Here is a 13,035-nt window from a genome sequence, read left to right on the forward strand (position 1 = left end):
AGTTATCAATATGCATTATAGCATCATAGTTTGAGGCATCACCTTCAAATACAGGGTTTGTAGAGACTGGTTGATTGCTGGATAATAATAATGGCGTAAGCATCAGATAGATAACCGATTATCCTTTTCCAAATGTCATTCTGGAAATCGTGTCCTGCAAATGTTCCCAAGTACACATGTTGCATGATCGCATCTGTCCTGGTAATGAAATTAGATATATAGATTATAGAAATTAAGAGAAAAGTAAACTACATTATTTATTTCGCGGGAGAGATATTTATTGACAAAAAGGCTGAGAAGATCTGCTATCATAATTGTGTTTATTTCTCAATCGATTTTCATGTTTTCCAACTTCTCACATTTAGAATGAATATTTCATTTCTACTTTGTAAGAAAATAACTAACACTACAGAGTGCACTAGAACAAAATATTTCTAATAGATTTGACACTTTTGCAGTGAATGCTCCAATTCTGCATAATAACAATCAACACGAAGACAGTCAACCAGAAATAAATATTTTATTAAACCATTTATATAAGTAAGAAATAAAAATGGTTAACCATTTAAAATGGTTAAAATCAAACCCCTGATTTTAGCGTTGTAAGTCCGTAGACTTACCGCTGTACTAGCAGGGGGCTCTTGATTTGAGGAAGTCAGTTACCAGTTATACAAACATCACAGTGTAATGGAATTTATTGATACTAGCAAAATAAAGTTCTCCATGATGGGAAACGGAGGCGAAACACAAAAAAATCGTGACTCCTATTGCAAATTTTCATGCACATAGGATAAAAATTTTGCAAACTTAGGGTTGGACATCGCGTAATAAAAGCGTTTTTCGCCTCCGTTTCCCATCATGGAGAACTTTATTTTGCTAGTATCAATAAATATTCCTTAGTGTTGAGCTTATATTTGTAAGTAAAGATAATAGTGACACCAAAACATGATGATAATGATGGTAAAACATGTAAGTGAAATAGTGACCCAAGCAGATAGGGAAAATATTGCTTCGAAAGAGCATGCAATTATATTAGTAGTAAGAACATACAATGTAAATTATGGTAAAATATGTCAGTGTAATAACGGTAAAACTATATCGAAAAATATGCAAGTATACTTATGGTACAGATATGTAAAGTCAACTGTGAAAGAAACACAATATACAATATAGAAATAAAGATAAGCTTCCTGCAAAGCTTGTGAGCGACCATAAAATTTGATTTCAATAACAAAAGAAGGTAGTGTCTTTGGAAACCTTGACTTCCAGCCATCGATCCAAGAAAATATTCATTTCAAGAAGACGTTAACGTGAAACCAAAGATGATTCTTCTATGACACTGGTTTTCTCAGAATAATCTATATATATTTATATAATAGCCAGGTGTCAGTTAACTGTTAACTGTAGAAATAAATGCCAAAGTTATATTTTTTTCCAAAAATGTATTACAATAAAACTATAATTTCTTGCAATTCTAAAAAGTTCATATAGATATCAACACCGATCTATCTGTCTTTGTGTGCACTGAGCAATCAGTTTCAGAAAAAACTTATTTAGATACAAAACTGTTTGTTTTATGAGAGAATTTCACACACAGAAAAAAAACAGGACTTCCTCCTTCGACTGATTGAAGGAAATATTTCGAAAACAGAAAAACGCATAAAGAGAGGAATGTGCACGAATATATAAATATATTCATCGTTGTTCTGTTTATATTTTTCTTGTCAGTATTATATTCATGCATACTTTTATTATACAATGTCGAATAAATTAACTTGCATTGAATTGAATATCTTTTCTTTAACACTTATAGAAATGGCAACTGTCAAAAAGCACTCATTTCGATAATGGACTTTTCTTGCGTTCAGTGTAATGACAAGGAAGGGTGGCATCCAGCGAGAAAAATCACCGCGACGTTCTGTTGTACTGGATGTATCAACTGCATTGAAACTCGAACATTTTTACCAACAGTGCATTACAGTCAGTCTGGTTTACTTAAAAACAAACACAGTGCAATTTTTCTTATTGAAATAACACATGGAATGGCACATTACGATTTTAAACGTGCTAGTTAATCCCATTATTCGTTGGTTAAAGAGTAGCCCAAGAATTAACGGTGGGTGGTGATGACTAGCTGCCTTCTTCCTAGTCTTTCACTGCTAAATTAGATATAGCTAACGCAGACAGCCGTCATATAGCTTTGCGCGAAATTCAAACCGAAATATGTGTCACCGCAGAGGAGGTCAAGGGAAGGAAGAGGTCAAGACTGTACCTGATCCTCCCAACCTCACAAAAAGGAAGTAAATACCGATAAATAGAATTAGAAGACCTGAGACTTTCAAGTTCTTAATGACCAAACCGTAAAAACGAACCTCAAAGAACATGGAGTGGAGAAAGAGGTCAAGATTGTACCTGATCCTCACAGGTCCACGAAAAAGACCTAAATACCGATAAACAGACACAGAGCACAGAGTGCTTCCAGCTTGAATTTTTGACCTCAAACTGTTTAACTCCTACTAACTGTCCACACGGTTTCTTTTTAAGATATAAGAGTTGGGATATGCAAGTTCAGCTATTTGTTTATTTTAGAATTATTGAGAAATTTAATTAAAATCAATCAATCACAAATGAAAATAAAAACTAATCACAAAGTCGGGGGAGGGAGGTATAAAATACTGCAGAGTTTATTAACCAGCTTTGATAATTTTTTATTGCTAACAAAAGCGGTTATTCGAATCACGCCATCTTTAAAAATGCTTTGAAAACAAAAGTTTGATGTTTAAATGACAGATTCACACTTTTGAATCAAAAAATTATAAGAAATGCCGACGAAGTCGCTATAAACAATAAAATTATGAAAAAGATCACCTATTGCAGTTGAATAGTTGTCTTCTATATTTTTCTTAAGAGTAGAACTCGCACGTCTTTCAGAATGTTGACATGTCAACGTAAGTATCTAAAAACAGGAAACGGTTAGACATCAAGAGGCTCATTAAATCTGTACAAGAGAAGGTTGAAGTGACACTTTAGGCACTTTTTAAACATATTCAAATTTCTAACTTTAATTTCTTGCCCGATTTGGTAATTATATGTTTCGCAGTATATGAACTCTCTTAGGTTTGATAAGCATCTAGATGTACTCATATTAACAAGGATATTTACTGATCCAGTTTTTTCAAGGTGATATGAAAAAAGATTTTTACTGATCCAGTTTTATTAATCTGTCTGTATCCTTTCAATGTGTTTTGTCTAATTAATATATTGTATTTTGTGCTGCTATCTACCGGAAATATTTTAGTACCAATACTAAATTAGTTTCTATTCTTACAGTATAGATCTAAAATAACCGTATTATATGAATGGCAGTTACGAGATAGATGTAAGAATACTCATAAAAGAAGTAGTATATGATTTTAGTGGAACTTAAGTTTTCAACTTATGTATTCAAAAATTATAATATTAACATACTAGTATATCCCCATGAGATCATTTCATATTTTTTTATGGCTGACGAAGTTTGTTTCACTTGTTATACTGAGGTTAATGGCCGGCATGGCCAGGTGGTTAGGGTGCTAGACTCGTAATCTGAAGGTCGTGGGTTCGAATCATCGTCACACCAAACATGCTCGGCCTTTCAGCCGTATGGGCGTTATAAATGGACGAACAATCCCACTATTCCTTGGTTAAAGAGTAGTCCAAGAGTTGGCGGTGGGTGGTGATGACTAGCTGCCTTCTCTTTAGTATCACCCTACTAACTTAGGAACGGCTAGCGCAGATAGCTCTTGTGTAGCTTTGCGCGAAACTCAGAAACAAAAACAAGCAAACAAACAGTAAGGTCAAAAGTGGGCTCCAATAAACTCAAGTACAACACTATCGTATTACTGTTCTAGGAAAGAATTTAATCAAACGCATGTGCACATGTGAGTTTATAAATTATTTCGGATTTAATTTCCATGGTATAAAACATTAAAAGACAACAAAATCGTCTTCAGTAAACAAAGACGTATTGTTTTAACTAAAATAAAAATAAATGAAACTGGTGTAACCTACTCTTATCTATAATTTTCTTGGATAATAATAAGTGGCGATTTATAAATTTTAGAACAACTTTGGTGAATATTGTAGTTAGAGTACATGATGCGAGTGTATTTTAATAAACAAGGTGTCACAGTGAGCTGGCGTATTTCTAAAATAGCTACGTAATTTAAACCTAAATAATATATTTTGCATAATATATCTCATTTAAAAGGTACCCAGGTACATGTTTCTACGTTTTATTAGTGCTTTATTTATGAAAAAAAGTTAGTTTACGAACTATAATTCGTCTTAAAATTAGAATAAAATTTCAATGCTAAACATTTACTCTTTAATATTTTCTAATATATTGTAACTAAGAAATTAAGAGAAAACTCTTATTGTTATTTCTTAACTTTCTGCGAACTTATAACGCTATAAACCGCATTTTGAGACCTGTGATGGGCAGAGCACAGATAGCCCATTGTGTAGCTTTGTGCTTAATTACAAACAAACGTTTTTTTTTTAAGTTAATGAGTTAAACGTATAAGCAGTGTTTATAGATATTTTGTATTTTAATATGAGTTTTGTTTTATAAATGGTAATTGAACCCGCCAAACTTACACAACACGAAATAAATCTTAATACTGTTTCTCACACAATAATATATGCTGCATGGTATCGTTTCATTCTGTTTCTATATTACTTTTGACTTCCATGGATAATGTATCTGAAAGGAATTAACCGAATGATATTTATACACAAACTCAGTGGAAAAGTATTAGGCTCTTAGCTGGGGGAGAGGACTCGCCTGGACTCCTATCAGCTATTAAAGGTTACCCAGTTTGGTCAAATAAACGTATAAGCAGAATAAGTCTAAGTATTCAATTTTCACTGTCATACTTATAACACTCTAGTTACGCTCCTGGTTAAGTTTGGGAAAACACGTCCCAAAGTACATACTGGTTTTAAGGTATTGAAGAGAAACAATACAATATTTGTTGCTGTATGGAAATTAAGCCAATATATTTCTTGATATAAACGTGTATGGTGTTCGTGATGTCTAGTCATCACTAGATAGCACTGCCGTATCTGTGACTATGCACGATTTATATAAATTCAAATCCATTGAGCCATATACAAAGTACTATTATCTTAGGCACACTTACTGTTTTATGAGAGCTCCCTTTTCACAAATAAATGTTTACTTTCCTTTTAAAATATTAAAAATCACCTTTTATCATAATGAAATTATGATTTTTTAAAAGGATTTTCTTGTAAAAAATGTTCTCAGTTTCAAAATAAGGAACATGCCTCACGTCTTTCACCTTGAAATATAGAGGGATTACTTCAAAAATTAATTATTTTGATAAAAGTAAAGTAAACTTTAAACAGCTGCGTAAGTTGTGTAGTAATGTGTTTTATATAGGGTAGCTTACCATCATTGTTGCAACTAGCTACAGAGCACGCGCAATTTATAATTTTTTTTATTATATCTTAATATTAAAAATAATAATCGAAGTTGAGGTCGCGGCGCAGTGCGTGATACAGCAAGACGTTTCGTGTCATTCTTCACACGTGTATAATAAACGTACAGGTTGTTGGGAAATAATCATCAAGTATTGTGTTTTACAATGTCTAATCATAACTTACAAGTTCATTACGATTTATTTTATTCACAGTTAAATGAGTTCCGTGCAGGTGCGTTTTCTGTTCAACAAAATCAGAAACACCATGAGCAGCACCTCATACAATGGTATCACGAATGATGAACAATTAAGAAGAACCAGTCAAGAACGAACTAGGAACACCTGCAACATGCGAAGATAATTTAGGTACAAAATCAAGTTTGTACATGTGTGTCTTAAGTAGGTCAAATGATCTGATTGATGTTTCACAATTAGACAAAAATATTCCTCAAGAGATGCATGTTTTTTATTTGAAAAACCTGAAATATTACAGTACTGTTAACACACCAAAAGGTTTTAATAAGTACAAAACGTACTGTTCTCGCAGATAAAGTCTACGCCTACTATAATATTCTACACAAATAATGTTTTAAAGATACACGCTGAAGTTAACTTTTACGTACATGATAAAGTTCACGATAAGTATTACATTAAAGAACGGTACTTAAATTGTATACGTCGTTACTGAACGTTACACTTTAAGAAGCGACAAGCAAATATAAAAGGTACTTGTACATAATATTTTGTTTTTTTGCTTGTTTTTTTTTTTAATTTTGCGCAAAGCTACACGAGGGCTATCTGTGCAAGCTGTCCCTAATTTAGCAGTGTAAGACTAGAGGGAAGGCAGCTAGTCATCACCACCCACCGCCAACTCTTGGACTACTCTTTTACCAACGAATAGTGGGATTGACCGTCACATTATAATGCACCCACAGCTGAAAGGGCTAGTATGCTTGGTGTGACGGGGATTGGAACCCGCGACCCTCTGATTACGAGTCGAGCGCCCTAACCACCAGCCCATGCCAGGCCTGTACATAATACTATACAAATTATGAGTTATTTAAGTTAAAACAGGTAAGCAAAGTACAATAGCAACAGTGATTATAACGATGAAGTAACTTACCGTATTTCCCGGCATCGAAGACGCCATTTTTTCCCCAGAATAAGTCTCAAAAATTTACCCTGCGTCTTCCAGGCCGAAGGTTACGTCGCTCATAGGCCTAAACCTAAGCCTACAGGAAACGTTTCGATACTAGACAGTAAGTAATCCAAGCCCCTCTACACAACCCAGAATGAAATGTGTAAGTTACTTAGTATTAAATAACAAATAAATAAACAAGAACAGGTCACTGTACATATGACGCTGTAATACCAGCATTTTTTTAACTCCCCAGGCTTAGAATAACTTTGTAACTGGTAATAATACAGATATTCAAATGCTAATGTAAGGTGTACACTTTAAGAGGTAGATAGGATAAGCGTATAGATCAAAAAACGAGAAGTGGGCAATAAGATTTATGTACCGTACGTCACTAAACAATCCACCAAACATGCTGTGACCTTATTCTGATGTTTATCTTTATTTTCTTCAAAATTTAGCTAATCAAAACCAACAAAAGTCATGGACCCACAAACAGTTTGCACACAAGTAGTTGAGATAAGTGCATTTTATAAAGTCAAAGCTATCTACTAGAATCTCAGCGATAATTTTAGGATTAACGAAGCACTAAAACGGGCCATGACCGTTCCTCATCAGAAGAAACAAACATAAGCCTAATAAAATTGACCTGTCATATAAGTGTTTGTTTGTTTTATACACTCCAAGAATAACTAACCCATTCGGAGTGTACGTATCACGTAATACTCGGCCAATCACCTGGGAGCATTCAACGTAGATGCTAAAAGTACAAAAGCCGCGGATTTCATGCATAGAATAATAACGAGACCGCTACAAGGTGGCTCTCGTTTCCTCAACAGAATGGTATTTCGAAAAAAACAAACAAACGGAGCAAACTGAGTTAACTGCCCGTTCAAGGAAAAACGTCACTGACCCTAATTTCGTGAGTGAGAATTGCATTTAATTTTCAAATTCGTCAAACAACTAGACTGAAACACTGAGATATTCTCAACAAGTTCTTAACTTCTGTATATGCTGTTTCGTTGATATTGTGGTAATTTAATTCTGAGGATGTATATATAGTAATGAGGTACATATACTGTTACAATATTTCAATAATAATAATCATCTGGTATTGGCAGTATAATACTGCAGCATATTTACATTTCACAACATTGAAATGGCACGGAAGAATTCAAATTCATTAACAAAAATTAAGAAAAATATTCATCGGTTATCCCTGATTCTGAGTAATATATGCAGAAAATTCATCTCTCCCGCTGGTACAGCGGTAAGTCTATGGATTTACAGCGCTAAAATCAGGGGTTCGATTTCCCTCGGTGGACACAGCAGATAGCTCGACATGACTTCCCTATAAGAAAACACGCACATACTTTCTCATGTATTGAATTTTATTAATGAACATTGCCCTATTTCTTGCTTCATACTTTGGTCTATTCTTTCTTAGTCGTGTAAACAACAGCCGCTGTTTCTCTTGATTTGTAAATATGATTTTTATCATCGTCGTTTTCAAATTACAAAACCAACCATGCTCACCCTTTCAGCCGTGGGGCGTTATATGTGATGGTCAATCCCACTATTCATTGGTTAAAGAGTGGCCCAAGAGTTGGCGGTGGGTAGCGATGACTAGTTACCTTTCCTCTAGTCTTACACTGCAAAATTATGGACAACTAGCGCAAGTAGCCCTCGTCTAGCTTTGCGCGAAATTCAAAAACAAAATCAAACCTTCTGACCAAAAACTGGAAACCGAAACTTTTTTTCCCCTGCTGCCTTTCTTACAATTATAGTAATTAATTAGTTAGTAATATTTCGCAAAAAAAAACAACACGCACAACATTAACAGCAGCATAAACATAGAAAATAAAATGTGTGATTTGGAAATAATTTAGACATAACACATGAGGGGGTACTTCGTATCGAAAATGATAAAACAAATCGTTTAATTTCCGCTTCATATTACATTGTTAAGACCATCATATCGCCATATGTTTTATTCAGTTAATATCATGTGACGCTAAACACTCTTAAATAAGGACAGTTTCATTAAATTTAGCGAATTTATGCTTCGAAGCTGACAATGTATAATGACCGTATGATTCTTTTGAAAACTCGAACCAGAAGCTAGTAATCTAGTTTGCTTGGCCTAACGAATTCTCATGTATCTGCCATTCCTTTCACTCTATGGTTTTGATACTCTAAATCAGTTGTCTTCAATCCGAATAAGAAATAACTGAAAACTGTCCAGTTTCACTCTCAGGTGAAACTGCAGTAAAACTTTTAGACAGATAGGTCACGTGTCTTTGCGCAAATAGTTCGGTGAAATTTGGGCAGTTTTTGTTCAATAACGTTGCTCGTGTGGGCTTGTATTCAAAGCAAATGTGACATTTTATTATTGGTTGTAGAGCTCTATAAAAGCGACAAATTTGTGAAAAGATAAAAAAAGGAGAAACAAGAGGAAAGATAATTATGTTTATTTTATTTAGATACGAAATTTAAAACATTATTTTCCAAGGTCAGAATGGCCGAGCGGTCTAAGGCGCCAGACTCAAGGTATGAAAACCTTCCGTTATTATAACGATATTGCGTATTCTAGTCTCCGGATGGAGGCGTGGGTTCGAATCCCACTTCTGACAATACTTTTGCGTACTTCTCTTCCCTTTTTGTGCACAATGGTACGTGTAAATTTTGTTTCTATTCGCCATCGAAGTGTTAAAAGTGTTAATTAACAGCCAAAGTTAACAACATATTTACTTTAAAGCATGCATCGCATATCTGGTGGGCCTGACGATTAGGGCACTCGAGTTGCAACTTGAATACGACGGGTTCGAATCCCCCTCATATCGAATATGCTCGCCCTTTGAGCTGTTGTGTATTATAGCGTGACGTTAAATCCCACTATTCGTTGGTGAAGGAGTAGCCCAAGAGTTGGCGGTGAGTACTACTGACTAGCTTCCTTCCCTGTAGTCGTTCACTGCTAATTTAGGGACGAGTAGCTCAGATGGCTCTCGTGTAGTATATGGTATTAGAAATTTTGGGTCGTAACCCAGTTTTACAACCGTCAATGATATTATCACGTTACTGCAGTGTGTAAATCTCTCACACAATGTATGGGTTGTGATGGAGATCATCATAATTCACTACATTGTAATGACCACCAGCAACACAAAACTAATAATGAATATCCTAAATATAAGGTCATCAAACTATAACCTACAATGTATAAAGTAATTAAAAGCAAACGAAATTAGCACCTACAATATTTATAGTAACCCAGAGCATACTAAACTACAACCTACAATGTTCACAGTAACTTAAAGCATACTAAAATAGAACCTACAATGCTCACAATAACTCAAAGCATACTAAACTATAACCTACAATCTACACAGTAATTCAAAGCATACTAAACTACAATCTACAATCTACACAGTAACTCAAATCATACTAAACTAGAACCTGCAATGGTCACAGTAACTCAAAGCATACTAAACTAGAACCTACAATTTACACAGTAACTCAAAGCATACTAAACTAGTACCTGCAATTTACACAATAACTCAAAGCATACTGAAAAAAATACACACAATCTTGAATTAGCACCAACAAAACAACACCACTATACAATTACTTGTAACACACAATATGCCCGTATAAACAACAACGTACATTTACACATACATAGGCAGCGCGATTACAACTACTACATCAAGAAACGCCAACACCAACAAACGATCTAACGCTTCAAATGTATAACAAAAACCAGTTCACAGAAAGTCAACCAACAAACTTAGTTGAATCCGAAAGAAATACGAAGCAGTTAAAATACATTCTTAGATTTCATATAACAGTACAAAAAACCTCCAGAACAGCACAGACGGTTTCATACTTTTAATATAAATAGTTAAACAACACCTCATGTCTGTTATTCCACACATCATACACATATTCGTGAGCCCAAACACCACACAATCAATTAACAAAACAGCAAAAATTATGTTAAACAAATAAAATTCACCCCATTCCAGAAAAAATTATCCATGGAGTCACATGAGGATCAGTTTTGGCCGACCGGTAACTGGAAAACTTTTGTAGGCATGCCTTACCCAGAATAAAGGATGAAAAGGCAAAAAATGTAAGTACTATAGTCATGATGGTTATAACTTGAGGTGTTTGAACTGAAGAAGCTTTTCAGACTTAAAAGAAGGAAAGAAAAAATTTTAATAAGCTAATTATTGTTTTTTTTTTGCAACTTTGAGATGAATAACAGAACACACAGTACAGTTAATAATAATCAAATAGGGGTCGGAATGGTAGTGACGGTTGAGAGTGGAACCCCAAACGTTCATAGTTTTTAGGTACAAATAATCTGAAATATCGTTGGTAAGAATTGGCTCAGCCTAGCTCTACTTTTCATTAGTTTTCTGTATCAAAGCGAGACCTTGATGTGACATCTATAAACCTTGTATTTTACCTCAACCTATAATATGTTTTATTATCAAATATGGAGGAACACCTTTGTAATGAAAATGATTTATAAACTACTGTTTATTCTGGCCGCTCGAAAACACAAAAATAAACCATCCCAACGTTTCTCGATCACAGATTTTAGTTTGCATAATTCACGCAACACTTTGTACCTTTCTGGCGGCTAATCAACAACACTTCACCACACACTTTAGGGCTATTGTAATCGAACAGTGGGATTTAACTATCACTCTTATAACGCACATATGGCTCCAAGTACAGAGAGCGATTTTGAGGCAACCGGCCGCGAACCCTCGGATTTATAGCCCAGTACATTGACCACTAAGGCACGTCCTACAATACACAATGAAAATCGAGTAGTTATCGTATTTCGAAAATATATAACAAGCTGATGCTGAGAGATATCATTGAAAAAATAAATAAATATATGTTTTGTGTACGATGGATGAATATTATCTCTGAACCAAACTAATCACTGCGTTTCCACAATTTAAAGAGGTATCAAATTTTTTACACGGATTGAGAATCGCTAATTTGCTAAGTTTAATTAAAAACTAATCAATTAGTTTTCGAACTAAAAAGATACGAACAAAAAGACGCAACTGCGGAAGGAACTTATGATTTCCGACGCATATAGTTACTTACGGGGATCAGAAAAAATAGCATAATATTTTATCAAACTTTTAAACTCTGAAGGTAAAACTTAGTAGAAGACGCTGATGTAAACAAGGGATACGTAAGCATGCTGCGAAACGTAACACTTACCTTTTCGTCGCCGATATTTTAGAGTTGCTGCAAGTGACATAACTGAAACTGGGAGTGACACGTCACTTTAAACAACAGGAATATCCAATGGGTTTCCTCAGTACTAAACAGAACGCTAATAAAAGTTCTATGAGTAATTTTTAGGTCGGTCTTCGTTCTTCAAGACATGCAAACAGAGTTTGGAATTAATAACCGAATGGCATAACTTAGATAAAGATGATATTGATTTCATTACATTCACCGAGAAAACTTGCTGTTACGGTAATATTTTACTTTGAATTTACTTTAAAAAAGTAAAATTATTTACGAAAGTGCAGTCTACGTATTTACAACGCTAAATTCAGGGGTTCGATTCCCCTCGGTGGACACAGCAAGTAACCCGATGTGGCTTTACTGTAAGAAAACACAACACATACCAAAGTGCAAGGAAATCTAAGGACACACGTGTACCTGCTCAATTCGGTCCATTAATACACGTGTAGAAGAAACTGGACAGAAAATGACAGAGATTGAGCAAAATACAAACAACTATCGTTAGCTACTAATATCCAGTGTACTATCGAACAGAGATACAAAGAAACAGTTCGGAAAATCCTCAGTTTGTTTACTTCCGGTGTCAAGATGAAAACCTAACCAATCAATTGCTATCCTGCTGTTGTTTCCCACCTGTTCTAGACCTCAGTCACAACTGTTTTATTAATGTGAATACGATAGCTTTCAACTGGACCTGAAACGTTGTATATAAATGTACATATAGGTAACCAAGCGTAACGCTTAACACCCCTCTCCCCTCTCTGGCGCGAAGTCTGGTAGACCAGAGAATGAACCCATTTTTGTGCTTCTTAAACTCTTCCGTACTGTTATTCTTTAAGCCAACTTGTTTGTTAATTTGCTTTTCATTTATTTGGTTATATTTTAACTACTGAAACGTATATGCTTGAAAGAGCAGTAATAAAAAAAATAAACAAACATAAAAAGAGTCTATTATTCACGCAACGAATCCAGTGTTGAGACTAATCTGTTCGAAAAGGAAATAACGTTGTTCACGTGGTACGTGAACATACTGCACCTGCAGCAGGTCGACATGCTACATCTGCGTTTGTGTCTATCCTTGCTTGAAAAGAAATGACGTCATTTTTGAAGGATTTCTATTCCTAGCTATTC

At 34.7% G+C, this 13,035-nt stretch overlaps 1 long non-coding RNA gene and 1 other non-coding gene across 4 annotated transcripts in view; one reads left to right on the forward strand and one right to left on the reverse strand.

Annotated features, from left to right (window-relative positions):
- Positions 1-13,035, reverse strand: part of LOC143258587 (uncharacterized) — a 39,250-nt gene continuing 26,215 nt past the window's right edge. Inside the window, exons 1-3 of one of the 3 annotated variants that reach the window (XR_013032397.1) lie at positions 6,607-6,750; positions 2,869-2,956; positions 1-198 (exon numbers count right to left, since the gene is read on the reverse strand). This is a non-coding gene — a long non-coding RNA (uncharacterized LOC143258587). Of the gene's footprint in view, positions 199-2,868; positions 2,957-6,606; positions 6,751-13,035 lie in introns of those variants that run through there. The other 2 variants (XR_013032398.1, XR_013032400.1) reach the window with 2 other exon arrangements.
- TRNAL-CAA (transfer RNA leucine (anticodon CAA)) lies at positions 9,134-9,254 on the forward strand. Its single transcript has 2 exons — positions 9,134-9,171; positions 9,209-9,254. It is a non-coding gene; the product is annotated as a tRNA-Leu (tRNA).

Source organism: Tachypleus tridentatus, chromosome 8 (assembly GCF_004210375.1).
Source record: "Tachypleus tridentatus isolate NWPU-2018 chromosome 8, ASM421037v1, whole genome shotgun sequence".
Classification (NCBI taxonomy): Eukaryota; Metazoa; Arthropoda; class Merostomata; order Xiphosura; family Limulidae; genus Tachypleus; species Tachypleus tridentatus.